We start from the raw sequence: 18,911 nt of genomic DNA, 5'->3' as shown, positions 1-18,911 counted from the left end.
AGATAGCCCTACTGCAGAGCAAACTGTGGGACCATGGTGAATGTGACAAGGGTTATCTGAACACTTAGACCCTGTGTAGAGGATACTAGAGCAATGCCAGGTGTTCTGTGCTGAACCAGCCAGTATCAGAGTACCTGGTCCTGGAGGAAAAGTACTGTTTCCTAGTGACAGTGAAGTCACATTTTCCTAAAACGATCCCAGTTTTTGATGCTTTCATTCCTTGGCTGCTTCTGTCTTGTCAGAGCCAGAATCTGGACCTAAGTGTGCAGGGCAGAACAAAACAATTTTGTTTTCTAGGAAAATGGGAGGTCTGGAATGGCGAATGTAGCCTCAGGCGTGGCAACTGCCCCAGCTGGGGCTACCCGCTGCCAAGTTTCACCCTCTCTCAAGAGAACCAAAACCAGACTGTACGCAGCATCTTCCTTCTCAGCCAAAGGGCCTACTAATTAGGATGATTTGCATTTTACTTAAGCATTGAAAAAAAAAAAGACTGGAAGGTAATAGATCAAAATGTGATGTGCTTGCCTGTGGATTAAAGGACTTCAAATTATTTTCATTTCCTTCCTTATAGTATATGTATTTTCTATTTGAATGAATGATACATTTAGAAGTCAGAAAAACATTAGTTCATATAAGCCTCCTGTATTTGCCTTGCCCTCATCATCCTGGGGTTAGCACCATGTATCTAAGTATCCTTACTCACCTACCTCCTCCCGTGTGTCCTTAAGATGCCCAAAAAACTCAATGGTACTGAGCTCTTTCTTCCCAAGCTCTCCAAGACCTTCCCATTCCTAGCTTCATTACTCCTGCATTGAGCTCCCAGACTCCCTCTGCACACCCGATCATCATTTGAGCATTCCAAGTCCAACTCTCTGCAAGGCCCCAGGCCACCCTGTTGCCCACTGCCCTCTGCTGCGACTTGCTGGTGTCAGTAACTTCACCCAGCTGCTTACCCCTGCCCTCCTCCTCCTGATTATAATCCTGCCTGATCTCCCAGATGTAAGCTAAACCACCTTCCTCCATAAGCTCCCCAAGGCTCTAGAGATTGCCCCTTCAATTGCTGTGGGACTTATGTGTGCCTGGCTCTCAGCACAGGGACCTTGCTTTCTTCCTCTCCCATGTCACCTCCGGTGCCTGGCACAGGCATGTCCCCTGAGCCAGCTCACTCCTATGGAATAAACAAGCTGCCTGTATCGTCCCCAAGCAGAGGCCCTTTCTCTATCCCTTCCCCCCCCCAACCCCCAATCAATTTCCCCCGTCTTGGTGGATTTGCCAAAGCCCTGTGGATCCTGCACCATGAAGGAAAAAACCCTCCCTAGGGCATCTGGACAGCTGCAGCCAGGTCCTGCGTGACATTGCTGAGCTGCAGCCCCACAGCCTGTGCCAGCTGCCCATGCCCTGTTCACAGACCCTGAGCCAGACCAGACCCACCACCACCTGTGTCTTCACTCAGAGGGGAGAAGTACTAGACAAGGACAGAAAGTGTAAAAGCCATTCCCACAACAGCTGCCAGGAACAAGGCAAGAGTGCAGTGTAAATGTATATTCACAGCTGGTACCCAGTTCCGCTTAGGAAAATACCTTGCTTGAGTGGACACCTGTTGTTTTTGCGAACTTTGCAACCAGGCCTGGCTTCTGGAAATAGTTCACAGAATCTTCCTTAGAGTCCTCATTTCCTACTCCCCGGTGTGTAAGATTTAGCAATTCTTTGGCTATTTCCAAAGGGGGCTTTGTGGCTGGACCACAACTTCAGAAGCACAGTTGCACTTATAAAGATATATTGTACTTTGGTTGGGAGCAATGAGAGCCTAGCCTGAGCCTGTGGCAGAAATCACTTGGAGTCTGGCATCTTTCTCCTGGTACATGTAAACTAGTAGCCATCTTACACTCATCGGAAAGTGGCTGCTTACGGACACAGACGAGTATAGCTATGCATGTATCTATAGGCAGAGAGTGAGGGAAAGAGAACAAAAAGGATAGGGTAGAAGGGGAAGGAGAGAAAGCATCACCAGACTAGGCCCAACTGTGTCTGGAACAGCCAGGTTCAGATTCATAAACTAGAAAAAAAATATCCCATTTGTCCTTTTCTAGATTGAATTGGGCTCTGCAGTCTGTTACCAAGAGCTCTTATGAGTATATAAAGCTAGGGGTAAGATATGAGCCTGAGAAGATAGGTCTGGGGGGAAGTCTAGGTTACAAAACCCAGCAAACAAAACAAGGCAACAGCAAACACCCTAAGACATCCTTGTTAAGCTTTGCAGGGTAGAAGACAGAGAGGAAGGAGGTTAGCTAGAAAAATCTGGCCCGAGGCCCCAGCTTCAGCTCTACATTGGCCAGGAAACTCTGGGAAAGGTGCTTTGTACAGCTGTTCACTGACTTTCTACTGTTATAATGCAAACTTCTCTTTAGAGAGCTTTTCTCTCTACCCTGTGTTTGCAGCACTTTATGGAACATGCTGTATTTTGTGTTCAAGCAAAGACTGAAGGATACATTTAACTTGACATGGACAGTGACATGACAGTTGAAGATGACCTATGGAATCCCAAGAAATCCTAGGAACAACACTAGGCTTTGTACAACTACAGAGTTCATAGTGCTGGAGACTTTGCACTGAATGCCTTTTCTCATAATGGAGATAACAGGCCTAACACATAAATCTCAGAGTAAATGAAAATGGTTCTGTGGGCCCAAGGGTGTGGTCTGAATAGTAAGGTGCTAAAGAGGACAGGCAAGGACAGAGCCAGCCCTAAGTGAGCCCAGGAAGCAGAGCATGAGTAGCACAGCTGCCTGGAGAACAAAATTGGTCCACCCAGCTTTCCATGCTGCAAGAAGTCACTGTCCAGGTCTCCCAAGACACATTTTCAAGGGAAGGTTCCAGGCAGCAAGAGAGGCCCCAGGAAACTTTAATATACAATGGAATCTGGGTTAAGCACTATCTTCTCCAAAAGTTGAGCTCACAGGACATTCCCCAGAAACCTCTGGAGAGGTGGGGAGGAAAGTTTCTGGAGGTCTTTGGACAAAGAAAACAAAAAAGTGGCCTTGATTTTTCAAGGAGAAATTACACAGGAAGAAAAAAATGTTTTTAATCTAATTAAGAGCGATCTTTTCACCTTCATCACAACATCACGGAAATGTGCCAGTTCTTAACTTCACACAATAATCAAAGCAATTAAGGAGAAGCCTTGGAAACTGGTGCAGATGTTCTCAGAATGTTTAATGGGGAAATGAGTTGCAGGCCTCATTCTCAGCATCCGGCTCCAGGCCCTGGCTACCAAATCCAGACATCTGCTGGGGCCCCACCCCCTAGCCTGGAGGGCGTGTGCTTGAGAAACACAGGTCTCTTCCCAGGCTGCCTCCAGCGAGGCCAGATCTGGGGCCGCAGAGGCTCCCCATGGTTCCTCAAGCCAGAGCCTGGACATAGTCAGAGTCACCCCAGAGCTAGGGAGAAGCTTAATGTCAAAATTATGTTAACAACTGATGTCAAAAGTAATCAACTCAAACTGGCTACCTCACCCCTGCTGGTTGCAGGAGGACTATGAGTAGAGGAAGGGAGGGCAAAGAGCCCCTGGCAGGGGCTGGGAGAGAATCTCTTCTTTGACCTCCTCAGGATGACCATCACATAAAGGTGTCGCAGCATTGGTGCAGTCTGACTCTGTGTGCCTAGGCTCAATGTTGCCAAGCTAGACCTGAGAAGCAAACTAGTCCATCTTTGAGGAATTTCCAAGAATAATCAGAAATCATGTAGAAATGAGGGTGCTGCTCACTTAGGAACTAGCCTGTTTTAGAGAGCAAAAGGGCATATGACTAAAGTTAAATGGTTTGAAAGTGAAGACCTTGATGTACTGTTCAGGTAGCTCATTAAACCACACTGGAAGCCCTGCTATATGGCACATACAAAGAACATGGAAGAAAAGAAAACATCCCTAGTTTTGAGGACACATAGGCAGTATGGGTCCTCACACATGAACAATGTTTAGCATTCATATTGTCTTCATATCAAAGGCTTTTTAATACAAGAAATACCAGATATGACTCCAGGGCTCTGTTTAACTGCAATGCAGGGTAGGCCAAAGGCAATGGAAAGAAACCTCTCAAAGTAAGCCTTCAGTGGCAGTCAATACTCCAGGTCCACATTACTGGGAGATCTTTAAGGAGTGTAAGCTGATTTCCAGTTGCTCACGAGAACATTTTCTTGGGAAGTGGCTGGCACAAGTTTCTTGCTGTTCTCTGTCCATGAATCTAGCCCACGAATATGTGATAGGAAGGGGTTAAAGCTTTTAAGAATGAAAGTAACATGATGTACTTTTTTTTCCATGATGTACTTTTTATCAAAAGAATTTTTGGGACTGCTATGTATAGAATGTAGCAAAGGAAATCCAGGGAGACTTGAGAGGCCAGTGAAGAGTGAAGGGGACATCAAAACAAACAAACAAATAAACCCCCAAACAAACATGGTGACATTATCAGGGGGAGAAGCTATAGAGACCAGGAGTGGGAAAAGTCTTTATGTGAACAAGCATAATTTTGAGGATTTCTAGGAATGTTTAGAGAATAACAACATTCTACCCCCCCCTTGGACTTTAAATGTCCTCACTTAATTCTAAAAATCAGGATAAGCAATTCCACAATAGTAAGAGCAAAATAAAACCATTGATGATCTATTTCTTCAACAGTAGGCCAAATACATAAAGATTCCCCATGAGAGGAGAATCTGCCCACTATTGTATGCCTATGGGCACAAAAGGTCAGAAGAGGCCTAGGATGCTCTGTCAAAAGAGCGAGGATGCTAAGTAGGGTCAACAAAAATAAGATTCCCTCTCCACAGAAATATTTTTATAGGAACTCAGAATTAATGTCAGTGATTAATTCTGGGAAGCAGTCAGTAATTTATAGCAACCAAGTAAATATCACAAAAAGAAACAGCCACTTAATAAGTGGTAGGGGGCTAGCAAGATGGTTCAGTGGATAAAGGTTCTTGCTGCCAAGACTAACAACTTTAATTCAACGGCTGGAAAAAACCCATTTGGTAGAAAGAATAAGTTTCTGCAAAAATGACAGGAACTTGTGACATTTTCATTTGTCCTTGAATACCTTCGCTCTACTCAGCCTGGTTTGGGGGCAGCATTGAAGGTGGTATTATGGACCTGGTCCTTTTTTCTGGAGAGCACAATACAGACCTTGTTCTAAAATAATTATTTTTGTTTTATATTGTTTGTGGGGTAGCCTGAAAGACCTGACTTAATGTGACTGCATTTTTCTATTTTTTTTTCCCAAATCCTAATTGCGAATTTTCTCTGTGAAAAATAGTGGACAATACTTGCAAACATTGTAAGACCTTCAGAGCAGTTTTAGTGACTTGAGCAAAGATCAGTGGTTGTGGAATACAGCAGTCCACTGAAAACCTTCAGAAGACAATCTACGGAGAGCGTCTCTGGAATTTTAGAGCATTTAAAATAATAGTATGTGCTCATAACTTACAAAACATGCACAGAGCTAGATGTTAAGAAACACTATGCTTACCTCAAGCTACAAGTGAAAGCAAAGACAGGGTTGTAAACAGTTTGTCTCAATATTGAAGGAAAATTCCAGTTAAGTTAATTTGCAAAAGCTGGAAGAATCTTGCCTTCCTTTTATACCTCTGTCATAATGAACTGAACGTAAATGAAAGGAACAGAACTTCAAAGACCACACATAACTTCACAAAAAAATAGCTTGGGAATAAAAAAAAATAGCTTAAAACCAGTTAAATAGCATTAAAAAATCTAGAGGCAGAAAAGAATCTAATGTTAACAGTAATAATATAAAAAATTGAAAATGTATAGCTTTAAACAAACAAACAAAGGAATATACAGAGAAACAATAACAAGGTTTCTTCCCACAGAAGGCTGAAAGAAACACAGACACTGGACTTAACTTGATAAAAAAAATGGCTTTAATTAGGCTAGGGAATGTTTCAGCTGGTAAAGGAACTTGCTGCCTTAAACCTGGTGACCTAAGTTTGAGCTCCAGATCCCACATAAGGGTATAAGGAGAGAACTACACAAAACTGGCCCCTAACCTAGGAATAGGCACCATAGCATATACAGTAATCTCAGTTATAATAAGATAAAATTAGTCTAAAGTATGCTGAGAGATAAAAAGAAAATGATAAAGAACTAGAAATAAGGAAGACAAAGAATATGAAGAGATATAAATTAGAAAATGTAATTAATGAAAAGTAGTAACCAGTGAAAAATAGCTATTAGAAGATTTCATCAACAGATCTGAATGGATATAAGAATCAATGGACTTAAGGATCAAGTCTGAGCATCAGGAAAATAAAATGAGCATTTCAAGAATTCTATGATAAACTACTAAGTATGTTAATATCTATGTTGGAAATCCCAAAAAGTAGGTGAAAGAAGGAACAGGAAGAATAATTGACATTATACTGGCCACGAGCATCCCAAATGTGATTAAGGACCCAAAAAACGATAACTACGAGTCACAGAAAAATACACTATTAATTATTGAAAGGCATAAAAGACTATGAAAAGAAAAAAAGACGTTGCTTATCATGTAGTGATTCTTAATACAATTAATGTTTGTTATCAGCAAGTATATAGTCCTGAGAGAACAGAATAGCATTTTTAAGTACTGTAAGAAAAAAGTCTGTCAACCAACAATTTTATATCCAGCAAAATTATTCAAACATAAAGAAATAATGAATGAGCTTAAGAGCTTCTCAGATGAATAAAAGCTTGGAAGCTCATACTATATTGGCTCTACAAAAACTATTAGAGGTTCAAATAAAAAGGGACTAGAAAGTAACTGGAAACCACACAGATGAGCACAGAACTTGAGGACTAGGTAGCTACATAGATACTATGTTCTAAATTTTTAATGTTTATTGTTTCTTGTGATAAAAGAACATGATATATACATCTAGCATATATATTGTATGTTATTGGGTATATTCATATCATAAATATACAATTTGAAACCATATAGAATTGAAGGGGGTAGAGCTGTACAGGATCTTGAATTAATTTTTAAAAGCTGGAAGAATCTTGCTCTCCTTTTTACCTGTCATAATGAACTAAACCTTAATGAACTAAACCTAAATGAAAGGAACAATATTGAAACTATGTTGATATAAACTCAAACTAGAATGTTGTAAAGTTAAGTGTAATTCTCATCAAAATTATTCAGAAACATCTGGAAAATCTATACACTTCAACGTGTAAAAAGCTTAGAAATTACAGTATCTCAACAAGTAAAATGGTGAATTGACTGAAAAGCCAATTCCATTTTTGTGTCAGAAATGAAAAGAGTAAAACATTGCCTCCAAAATGAGGGAGAAGGAGGCAATAGGAGAGTGAAGAGAGAGACAGGTAGACACAGAGAATCAGAACATATTATATTATAAAGACCTTGTTGGAATCAGCATGGCTAGAAAAACCTAATTTGTGATTTAACTGCTGCAGTTTAGATGTAGGTAGATGTGAGAACTAAAAAGTCAAAGGCATTAAATTTTAGGAAGAGCCTTAAAGTTTTCATGAGTTACTTCCTCCAGGAGCTTGATCAGATTCTCACCGCTAGTAGTGGAGAAAAATTCCTTTGAAGCTTTCAATATTGGGATGGAGGATGTCCATTTTGAAAACAAATGATGGTGTTTTTCTCCAAGTGTTTACATTCAGGAGAAGTTAGTTTACTAGGTCCTAATTACCTAGGGTTTATCACAGCCTAACTGACCTAAAGCAGTTCCAATCAACTCTAGATTTCTTGCGGAGTAGAAATATCCAAACACCAGACCTGTTCACTTTAGTCATCCTATACCACACAAGAGGAGAGAAAAAATATTGAAGAATAGTTGTGAAGTTCAGTCAAGAGGCTTAGGCTCAGTAAAAGTGAGACCTAAATACAGGACTATAGAATGTTTCTTATACTCTAAACTTTTCTGTTTTATTAATAAAGACCATTCAGTAGAAGTTCCTTTTGTTTGGTACATCATATCCACTGTTCACCTATTGAAAAAAAAATACAAGGCATCTAAAAGACATTAACTTTTGAAAACATAGCAGACATTTCAGATATTTTGAAGTTATCACAGATATTTGAACTATAAAACTAAATACAACATCCAAGGACAATAGCAAAGAAGGGACCAAAGTCATAGGGAAAACATGAAAGTGCTGGGAACCAGCAATATCAGTGTATGAAAAATACCCTCTGTAGACTCATTTGATTGCTTATAGCTGAGAAAAAAATGTCAGAGTATCTTTTTGTACAAACAACCAAAACTAAAAGACAAAAATGAACACAAAACATATTGAGATTTTGGCTCTTTGTTTAAGTGCTTGTCTTGTATACATAGAACAGGAGTTTGGCTCCAAGAACCTAAGTAAAACAGTTGCGCATACTAGTCATCTCCATCATGGGGTAGCATTAGAAGACATGTCAATCCCTAAAAATACTAGAAATAGTCATATAGAAGCCCAACACAAACAAAAACAAACAACAAAAAGAAACCATTTGAAACAACAGTAACTAAAAATTTCCCCTAAATTAGTCTCAACACTAAACAGCCCAGGAAGCTGAGAGAACACCAAAGAGGATTAATACCAAATCCTACATCTGAGCATATCATTATCTACAGAAAATCAAATATTTAAGAAGCCCTACAGGAACACCTACTATAAAGTAGCAATCATACAAACTACATCCAGTCTGTCCTTAGAAACTATGTGAGCAAGAAGAGTAGAGTAACAAAACCAAACAAATTGCTATATATCATTCTGCCCTCTGAATTGTCTTAAGATTGGCCTAATAGATAAGATTTTGTTCAAAGCAGCCAACAGTGTGTTTACTTATGTTTATGTATACTTAATTGAAATGAATGGCCATAGTGCTTTATGGAAGAGTTAATGGTTACTCTAGGTCATACCATGTATGAATTGATATAGTGTTATTTGAAAGAGGGCTTAGATTAGTTGAAAATGTATACAAGATCCAGAGAAATCACTCCAAAGAGAATGAAATGCAGTGCAAGCAGTACAGACACACATACACACCACACAACACACACAGGAAGAGGGAGTGGAGAAACACACATACACACGCACACACACACACACACACACAGAGAGAGAGAGAGAGAGAGAGAGAGAGAGAGAGAGAGAGAGAGAATGCTCCAAACCCAAAGGAACCATAGATATCCCACGTCTTAGTTTTACAGATAATGCTAGTGAACTTTTCACAAAAAAAGTATAACAAATATATAGCAAAACAACTTTGTAGTCACAGGTTGTATTTTAGTAATCTCCTGGGTCCAGAATCCCACATACAATCTCATGTTTACAGTAGATTTCAGCTTGGGAAGTCTGTTTTGCATAGTCATTGTTATGCAATAAGTATCTTTCACCCATTTTCTGGCAATGCTAGTAAAGGAAAGTGAATTGCTACTGAGCTATATCTCTAGACTATCATACCTTTCTAATTGCACAAGCTCTAATGCTGTCACACCTAAAAGAAGCTCTGAATTAAATACAATGTAGTTCTTTACTCATAGGTATTACCTAAGAGACGTAAAGTAGTTTTTGAGTAGGCTAAAATCAACCAACCAACCGCCACTACTACGACAACAAAAGGCATCTGCTAAAAAGCCATCAGATATGATATGGCTAGTATTCCTGTTGTTGCCATTGGTAGAAAAACGTATCTCAGAATATGGAAAATATGACGAAGAGATTAGGGTAGGATAAGGAAGGGACAGTTGTTATATTTTTTTCTTGTTTTGGAGAGATAGCTATTTGTCAAAAAAACAAACAAACAAACAAACAAACCATAATACTAGATAGAAACATACCTCTCAGGAATTATATCCTTGGTAAAGAGAAAATTGGAATAAGAAGGAATGTTGACTTTCTGTAGTACAACTGTGTTTAGTTTGAAAGTGGCAAATAATGGAAATACATATGAAAACACCTAAGAGAAGCCAAAATTGAAGAATGAGTACAAAAAGTAAAAACCATGAGTAAATATGGCAGGCATTATTCCACATAGACAATCAGTAAGCACTTTGAGAACTAACTACACCAATTAAAATTTTGATTGTGATTGTGTTTAAAATAAACAGCATGTAACTTACTGCTTACAAGAAACCTTCATTTAATATTAAGTATAACAACATACAGAGTAAACATAAGCAAATGAAAGATACCTACAGTGCTAACACTAAACAGAAAGTATGCTGCACTATTGAGATAGAGTGGAGTTCAAGAAGACAATCTACCAAGAAAATAAAATACTTATAATATATGTGCTTCCCAAGATAGTGCAACTTCAAAATCTAATAGACCTTAAAGGCACAAAACTCTTCCAGAGTTGGATACTTTCATATTCCTCTTAAAATGAAGTGCTTCTAATCTTAAAAGCATTAAGGACATAACTGAAATGACCCCCACCATTAACTAACCATGCAACACACCTACAAATATTTTCAACATCAAAATATACATTATTCTTATGTTTAAATTTATCCAAGCAAACTATATCAGTTTGAGGCTGTACCACACACTCTGTAAAGTTGAAAGGATATAAATGAAATGATGGTGTGTCCTCATAGTGCAATTAATTTTCAACTTAGTAGGGGAAAATAGTTGGAAAATCTTGAAATCCTGAGACCTGGTTATTAAGCATGTCTAAGTAAACACATGATTCAAAAAACTCTGAAGAGAAAATTTTAATGTTGTAACATCAAGTTTGTGATACAGTGAAAACAATGTTTGAAGCAGTTTGATATCATTGACAATAAATTACTCTTTATGTTTAAATTAGAACATTGACAATGGGTTAAAAAGAAGGAAAGAAAGGAATAATAGAGTAGGAAATCAGTTGAACAAAATGATGATTGCATTAATAAGTAAAATTGAGAAATCATCTAATCAGGTTAGCTAAACAAGAAGGACAAGGCATGAATCACTAATATCAGAAATAAAAGATGGGGTGTTAAATTAATAGAGGATGAAAATGAATGAATGGACCAACTTTTTGGAAAATATGTCACACATCACGAAGAAGATATTAGGCAACCTAAACAGAAAGCACCATGCTTGGATGGATTTACTGATGAATTCTGACAAATATCAAATATTTAATGTAAGAATGTATACCAAAGTTTCTATAGTGTCTTTTAGATGGTAGAAAATATTGCTTAACTCATTTGTTGAGGCCAACATTGTCCTAATTTCCATAGCAGGTATCACATTCCAAACAACCTAATCACCAGTAATTAATGCTGTATATGTAAGACAATACAGTATGCAACATTAATATGCCAAATCCAAGAATATCACAACTCTCCAGTGTTGTGGGACATTAAAAACTAAGGTAAGTGATCACAAGCATGATCATATCACCAGACAGAAATATACATCTGACAAAAATCTTGACCAACTCATGGTAAGACCAACTACTCTGGAACATTAAACCTCAGGTAAGTAACCACAAGAAATAAAAAGAACTTTCATGATTATATCACTGAATACAAATGAGTCTGATAAAATTCTCTACTGACACATGATTTAAAAAACACCCTTGGAACATTAACAACACAGGTAAGTAATCACAAGATGAAAAAATGTTATATGACATGATTTTATCACTGAATACAATAATTCATCTGACAAAATTCTTTATTAACTTATGCTGTTTAGAAAGCCCTTTCGAACACTAAAAACTCAGGTAAGTAATCACAAGAAGCAAAAAAAGTTACATGATTATATTATTGTAATGCATCTGAAAAAATTCTTTACCCATTTTAAAAAGACCCTCTAGATCATTAAAATCTCAGGTAAATAAATGCAAGAAGCAAAAAGATGGTACATGACACTAGACACAAAAATTTGACAACATTCTTTACCAACTCATGATCAAAACAAAAAACCAAAAGCATTAAAATCTTAGGTAAGTAATCATAAGAAGCCAAAAGAAGTTACATGATTACATCACTGGATACAATTGCCAACTCAGGAACAACTCTGCACATTAAAAACTCAGGTTAGTAATCATAAGGTACAAGAAGCAAAAAAAGAAGAAAAGTTACATGATTATATCACTAGACACAAAAACTCTGACAACAGTATTCACTAACTCATGATAAAAGCAAACAAGAAAACTTCTGGAACATTAAAACATTAAATGCTCACGAGAAGCAAAAATAAGTTACATATCACAGGACACAAAAGTACATCTGACAAAATTCTTTATCAACTTATGACTTTAAAAAAAGAAAAACAACTCAGGATCATTAAAAACTCAGGTAAGTGATCACAAGACACAAGAAGCAAGAAAGAAGTTACAGAAATCTGAAAACATTCTTTACCAACTCATAATACATAACAAAAGCAAAACAAACACACAAACAAACAAGCAAAACAAACCCTCTGGAATATTAAAAACTCTGGTAAGTGATCATAAGACACAAGAAGGAAAAATGAAATTACATGATTATTTCATCAGACACAGAAACCTGACATTCTTTATCAACTCATAATTCAAAACAGAAAACAAGCACACACAAAACATCTGGAACATCAAAAACTCAGGTTTTTGATCACATGAAGCAAAAAGAAGTTGCATGATTGTATTACTGGACACAAAAATGCATCTGACAAAATTCCCTATCAACTTAAGATAAAATAAAACAACTGGAACATTAAAAACTCAGGTAAGTGATCACAAGATACAAGAAGAAAAAATGTTACATGATTACCTTACTAGACACAGAAGCCTGACAATATTCTTTACCAACTCATTATACAAAACAGAAACAAAACAAACACCAAACCTCTAGAATATTAAAAAAAATAATCAGGTAAGTGATTACAAGAAGTTATATGATTATATCAGTGGACACAAGCATGTATCTGACAATTTATTTTTAATAACTCATAATTAATGAAAAAAAAGAAAAGAAAATCCAAACAACTCCAGAACATTAAAAACAAGTTACATGATTATTATACTAGACAGAGAAATCTGACCATATTTTTTATCAACTCATAATATAAAAAAGAAACAAGGAATGGAGAAATGGCTCAGTTGGTTAAGAGCAGTGACTGCTCTCTTAGAGGTCCTGAGTTCAATTCCCAGCAACTACATAGTGGCTTACAACCACCTGTCATCCAGTGCTCTCTCCTGGTATGTCTGAAAAGAGTAACAGTATACTCATACATAAAGTAAACAAATCTTTTAAAAACCGCAAATAAAATACAGAAATCCTCTGGAACATTAAAAAGGTAAGTAATCACAAGACACAAAAAGCAAAAATGAACTTACATGATCATTTCCCTAGACACAGAAACCTGACAACATTTTCTATTTACTCACAGCACAAAACAGAAACAAAAAAACAAACCTCTGGAACATTAAAAAAAAAACCAGGTAAGTGATCACATGAAGCAAAAAGAAGTTACATAGTTATATCAATGGACACAAGCATGCATCTGACAAAAGGTTTTAATCAACTCATGATTAAAAAAAACCAAGAACATTGGAACATTAAAATCTTAGATAAGTGATCACAAAACACGATAAGCAAAAGAGTTACATGATTATTTCACTAGATGCAGAAATCTGACAACATTCATTACCATCTAATAATACAAAACAGAAACAAAAAAAAACCCACACAAACCCTTCGAACACTAAAAACTTTTAAGTGATCACAAGATACAAGAAGCAAAAAAGAAATTACATGCTTATTTCACTAGACAAACCTGACAACATTCTTTACCAACTCATAATACAAAACAAGCACGCAAAACATCTAGAATATTAAAACCTCAGGTAAGTGATCACAAGAAGCAAAAAAGTTGCATGATTATATCACTGGATACAAAAGTGCATCTGACAAAATTCCCTATCAACTCAAAAGAAAAAAAAATCACTAAAGTTTGGTAAATAACACTTACCAAACATAATTGGCAGAAGAAAAAGGCAAGGATGGTGCTCACCCAGTTTTCAAAATCTTCTGGAAACATCCTAATAGACCAAAATGAATGGAACATAAACTTTATTTAAAAGGAGCTAAGGTTTTGTTTTAGGTGGCATTATTGATGTAGATAACATGAAAGGACACATATGTAAATTTTGTAACTAATAGCGGCCGCAGCTAGGTTTTATGACATTAAGTTAATATACAAAACGCAGTCACTTTCCTATATGCCAAAATTTAATGAGTGGAATTTGGAACAAAGTACATTATTGCATTGGTATCAACAGACTAAACATAGATAAAAATAAGTACAGTATATTTTCAATATTCAATATATTAAAAAATTCAGTACTGCCAGATAACCAATAATCCATGCTGATCCCTACATTAAATGCAACCATAAGCAAACACTAATATGTTTTATCAGTATTGGAAAATGGACTATAAGGCTTCTATGGAGGAAAAATGTAGAATATGAAACATAATATGAAATTGACCCATTTTAATGCATTGCTGTAAAGCTTCAGGGATACAGAAACTATATAACCTATAAAATAGGTAATGCAGATAAAAGGAAAAGGAAATAGCATGCCAGAGTCATCTAAGTTCACATAAGGGAACAAAAATAAGAATGGAGTAGATATGTTTTTTCAACAAATGGTGATAAAATAATGGATATCCACATGGAAAATGTGAGAATCTAGATACAGACTTTGCACCCAATAAATAAAAAATAAGTGAGAATGGATCACAGACAAAGAACATATTGTAAAAGTAGAAGAGAATAGAAAACTTCACATAATACAGAGCAAAAAAAAAAAAAAAAAATCCAAACCTTTCAGTGAAGTACTAAGTCATTTTTAATTTCTTTTGATATTAAGAACAAAACATGTCAAACTTTTGCCATTTCTATTCAACATAATGGTGAGTGGTTTAACTGGATCAAATGGTTTAGCTAGACAAATAGAACACATGCAAATTGAAAAGGAAGTAATAAACATCTGATCACATAGGTAGAAAAAGCAAGATTCCTCATAAGATTGTATATGGTAAATTCACCAAAGTATCAGTGCAACAGAATATCAGTATACAAGTTTCATACATACATTTCTATTCATCAAAAGTGGCACTCAAGAGTAGCATTGACATGGTTTCTTTTGTGGCAGCACTATAGAATCCACAGCTTTGGTGGCTGAGTAACTTTGTAATTTTTCTTGATTTCTTAGCTGATAAATCTGAAAGGAGACTACATTGTTTTGCCCTTCCTACAATGGGAACCACTGTATCTAACTGAATCTTGATTCTTGCACTTAAAATAGGTCTTAGCTCATTCAAATCAGACTGTAGATCCAATGGATGTATGCCAAAATCAAAGAACACTGTCCTAATATAATCAGAAATAGTAAAAATCTAAAGAAAGCATGGATGATATCCATTTAGTAAAAGAATTTGGCAAAATGCTTTTAAGCCATGAGGACCTGAGGGTGAGCCCTTGATCTCATGTGAAAATATTGTGTATATTAGATGTTTGCAGTCCCAATGCTGAAATCGTAGGAAGTGAATCCAAAGAGCTTAGTGATTAGTGATTTGCCAGTCTGGCCTATTTAGTGACCCAAGTAGAAACTAAATGGAGTTGGGAAGCATTTCTGGCTAATAAAGTAGAGGTTGTTCTCTGACTTAGAACACATGCATATGTACATATATCTTTGGGCATAAAGAACAAGGTCATTATCAAAGAAATACAGGTCATGTTCCAATAACTGATCCAAAAAATAAAACAAATAGAACCAACTTAAAGAAAAGAACCAAAAAAACCAAAACACAAAGTTCCCCAGGCATATTAAGTTACTGACTATTTAAAATGAGTTAAGAATAGTCAAACAATGCTGTGCCGTGGTGGCACACACCTTTAATCCCAGCACCTGAGAGGCAGAGGCAGGCGGGTTTCTGAGTTCAAGGCCAGCCTGGTCTACAGTATGAGTTCCAGGACAGGCAGAGCTACAGAGAAACCCTGTCTTGAAAAACCAAAAACAAAAGAAAACAATAACAAAACCAAAAAGGAAACAATACATGAATGAATGAGTTTCAATAAAGCTATGGAAAGTAAAGCCAAATTAATTCTGGAGTTGAAGATTACATTGAGAGGAAAATTATAAGACTGACTTAAAACCAGATTGTTCAATTAAAACTGGAATCTTTGACCTTGAAAAGGGGACATTTCAACCAAATGGATTTAACAGATATCTACAGAACATTTCATCTCAAAACAAAAGGATATACCTTTTCAGCAAACCATGAACCTTCTCCAAAATTGACCATATAATCAGTCACAAAAAGCCTCAGTGGATACAAGAACATAGAAATAATTGCATGCATTCTACCAGATGACTGACTAAGACTGGACTGCAATCACAACAAAAACAAAGAAAAGCCCACATAGTCATGGAAACTGAACAACTCAATGATAACTTGGAGCTGAAAGAAACAAAGGAATTAAAAGCTTTCTAGAATCCAGCAAAAATGAAAATACAGCATACCCAGACTTATGGGACACAATGAAAGCAGTTTTAAGAGGAAAATTCATAGCACTAAGTGCCTTCATAAAGAAACTGAACTGATCCTGTAATAGCAACTTCCTAGCATACCTGAAAGCTCTAAAACAAAAAGAAACACACCAAAAAGGAGTAGATGGCAGGAAACAGCCAAACTCAAAATAGAAATTGACAAATTAGCAGCAAAGAAAATACAAAGATTCAACAAAACCAAGAGATGGTTCTTTGAAAAACAATATAGATAAATTCTTAAGCCATACTAACTAAAGGGCACAGAGTCAGTATCCATATTGACAAAACCAGAAATGTAAAAGGGATCATAACAGCAACTGAGGAAATTCAAAGATATCATCAGTTCTTACTACAAAAGCCTATACTCAACAAAACTAGAAAATTTAGATGGAATGGATGGATTTCTAGAAAGATATCTAAACCTAAACTCCTAAGATCCTTAATCCCTAAGGAAATAGAAGCAGTCATTAAAAACTTCCTAAACCAAAAAATGCTCCAGTGACTTTAGTGAAGAATTCTACTGGTCCTTCCAACAAGGGCTAATACCAATATTCCTCAAACTATCCCACACAGTAGAAACAGAAGGAACACTACCTAATTCATTCTATGAAGGCACAGTTACTCCTAAATCACACAAAGACCCAACAAAAATACTCTCAAACTTAATCTCTCAACCTATCAAAACCATTCACCTGGATAAAGTAGGCTTTATCCCAGGGACTCAAGGATGGTTCACTATACAAAATCCATAAACATCCACTATATACACAAACAGGAAAAAAATCACATTATTATCTCAGTAGATGCTGAAAAAGTTTTTGACAAAATACAAAGCCCTTTCATGTTAAAAGTCTTGGAGAGGTCAGGAATTCATGGCACATATCTAAACATGATAAAAGCAATATACAGTAAAATGACAGCCAATTAAATGGAGAAAAATCCCACTGAAATCAGGAACAAGTCTTCCTAATCCCTGTCATTTCAGTATAGTACTCAAAGTTCTAGCCAGAGCAGTTAAGACAACAAATGAATCAAGAGAATACAAATTGGAAAGGAAGAAATCAAGATACCACTATTTGCAGAGAACTCCTACATCTGATAAACAACTTCAGCAACCTGGCTGAATATATAATTAACAAAACAGTATCATTTATATAAATGATAAATGGGCTGAGAAAGAAATTAGGGAAAGAACACTCTTTACAATAGCCACAAATAATATAAAATATCTTGATGTAATTGTAACCAAGCAAGCGAAAGATGTGTATGACAAGAACTTCAAGTACCTGAACAAAGAAATCAAAAAGACCCCAGAAAATGGAAAGTTCTCACATTGAATTGGTAAGATTAGCATAACATCTTACCAAAAGCAATCTACAGTTCAATGCAGTGTCCATCAAAATTCCAACACGGCTCTTCACAGACAGTAAAAAGAGTTCTTAACCATAAAAAGTCTTCTGGGGAAAATCATTCCTGACCTCAAGTTGTACTACTAAGCAGTTGTGATAGACCATGTGGTATTAGTACAAAGGCAAGTCAGTCAATAGAATAAAATAGATTATGCAGGAATAAACACACATACACCTATGGACACATGATCTTTGATAAAGAGTTCATTTGAAATCAAGAAAATAGGAAAATGCAAAGATCTCTTAGGATTTTGGAATGAAATCTTGATCATTCACTTTTATATTTCCCAATTGTAGAGGTTAAATAGAAGAGACAGAAAGAAAATTTATGTAAGTACATAAACTGTCGAGAACCAGGCCAATCCAAGGCATTCTCAGAGGCACTACTGAAAGGAGAAGATCAATCTCTATTCTATACTTTTACCTATCCTCTATTTTTTTTAAAAAAGACCTGTTCTCTCTTAAGATAATCTGTGAAATCTTTGAGATGTATGAGCAATATGGACATTTAGATACATGACAGGTTCAATACAACAATGTAGACAACACACCTTAAAGATTTAAAGATTAAATTATTTTTGAGAGGAAGAGTTTCATCACAGAAACTTTATAATTCCAGCAGTGCATTTCTTAGCAAATATTTGTAGGCAAGGAGAGAACTGAATGTATGAAATTCACTGGTTAAATATAGACTGAAAAATAAAATTAGGTATACGTTACACATGGTAAAAAAAAAAGGAGTGACTTAAATTATGAAGATACAATCACTATATTACAAATGAATCCATTAATGGAGATGCCTAACATTTGTAATACATTATCTATCTTCAAACATAAACATATAAACACCTGAAAAGTTTATTCATTAGTACTTACAATAGTGGATAACTCATCTGTATAAAAAATCTCTAAAGAACCATTTGGTGTTAAACTATATATATATATATATATATATATATAT

General features: G+C 36.1%; 1 protein-coding gene and 1 long non-coding RNA gene across 2 annotated transcripts in view; one reads left to right on the top strand and one right to left on the bottom strand.

Moving 5' to 3' along the window:
- Positions 1 to 17,015, top strand: part of LOC116103261 — a 59,408-nt gene extending 42,393 nt beyond the window's left edge. Inside the window, exon 2 of the long non-coding RNA XR_004123445.1 lies at positions 11,236 to 17,015. This is a non-coding gene — a long non-coding RNA (uncharacterized LOC116103261). The remainder of the gene's footprint in view (positions 1 to 11,235) is intronic.
- The window catches only part of Kcnq1 (potassium voltage-gated channel subfamily Q member 1), a 330,062-nt gene that overhangs the window by 175,953 nt on the left and 135,198 nt on the right, over positions 1 to 18,911 (bottom strand). The window lies entirely within an intron of this gene.

Source organism: Mastomys coucha, unplaced genomic scaffold (genome assembly GCF_008632895.1).
Source record: "Mastomys coucha isolate ucsf_1 unplaced genomic scaffold, UCSF_Mcou_1 pScaffold21, whole genome shotgun sequence".
Lineage (NCBI taxonomy): Eukaryota > Metazoa > Chordata > Mammalia > Rodentia > Muridae > Mastomys > Mastomys coucha.
Note: the sequence above shows the minus strand (reverse complement) of the source record. Positions and strands in the feature narration are given on the sequence as shown.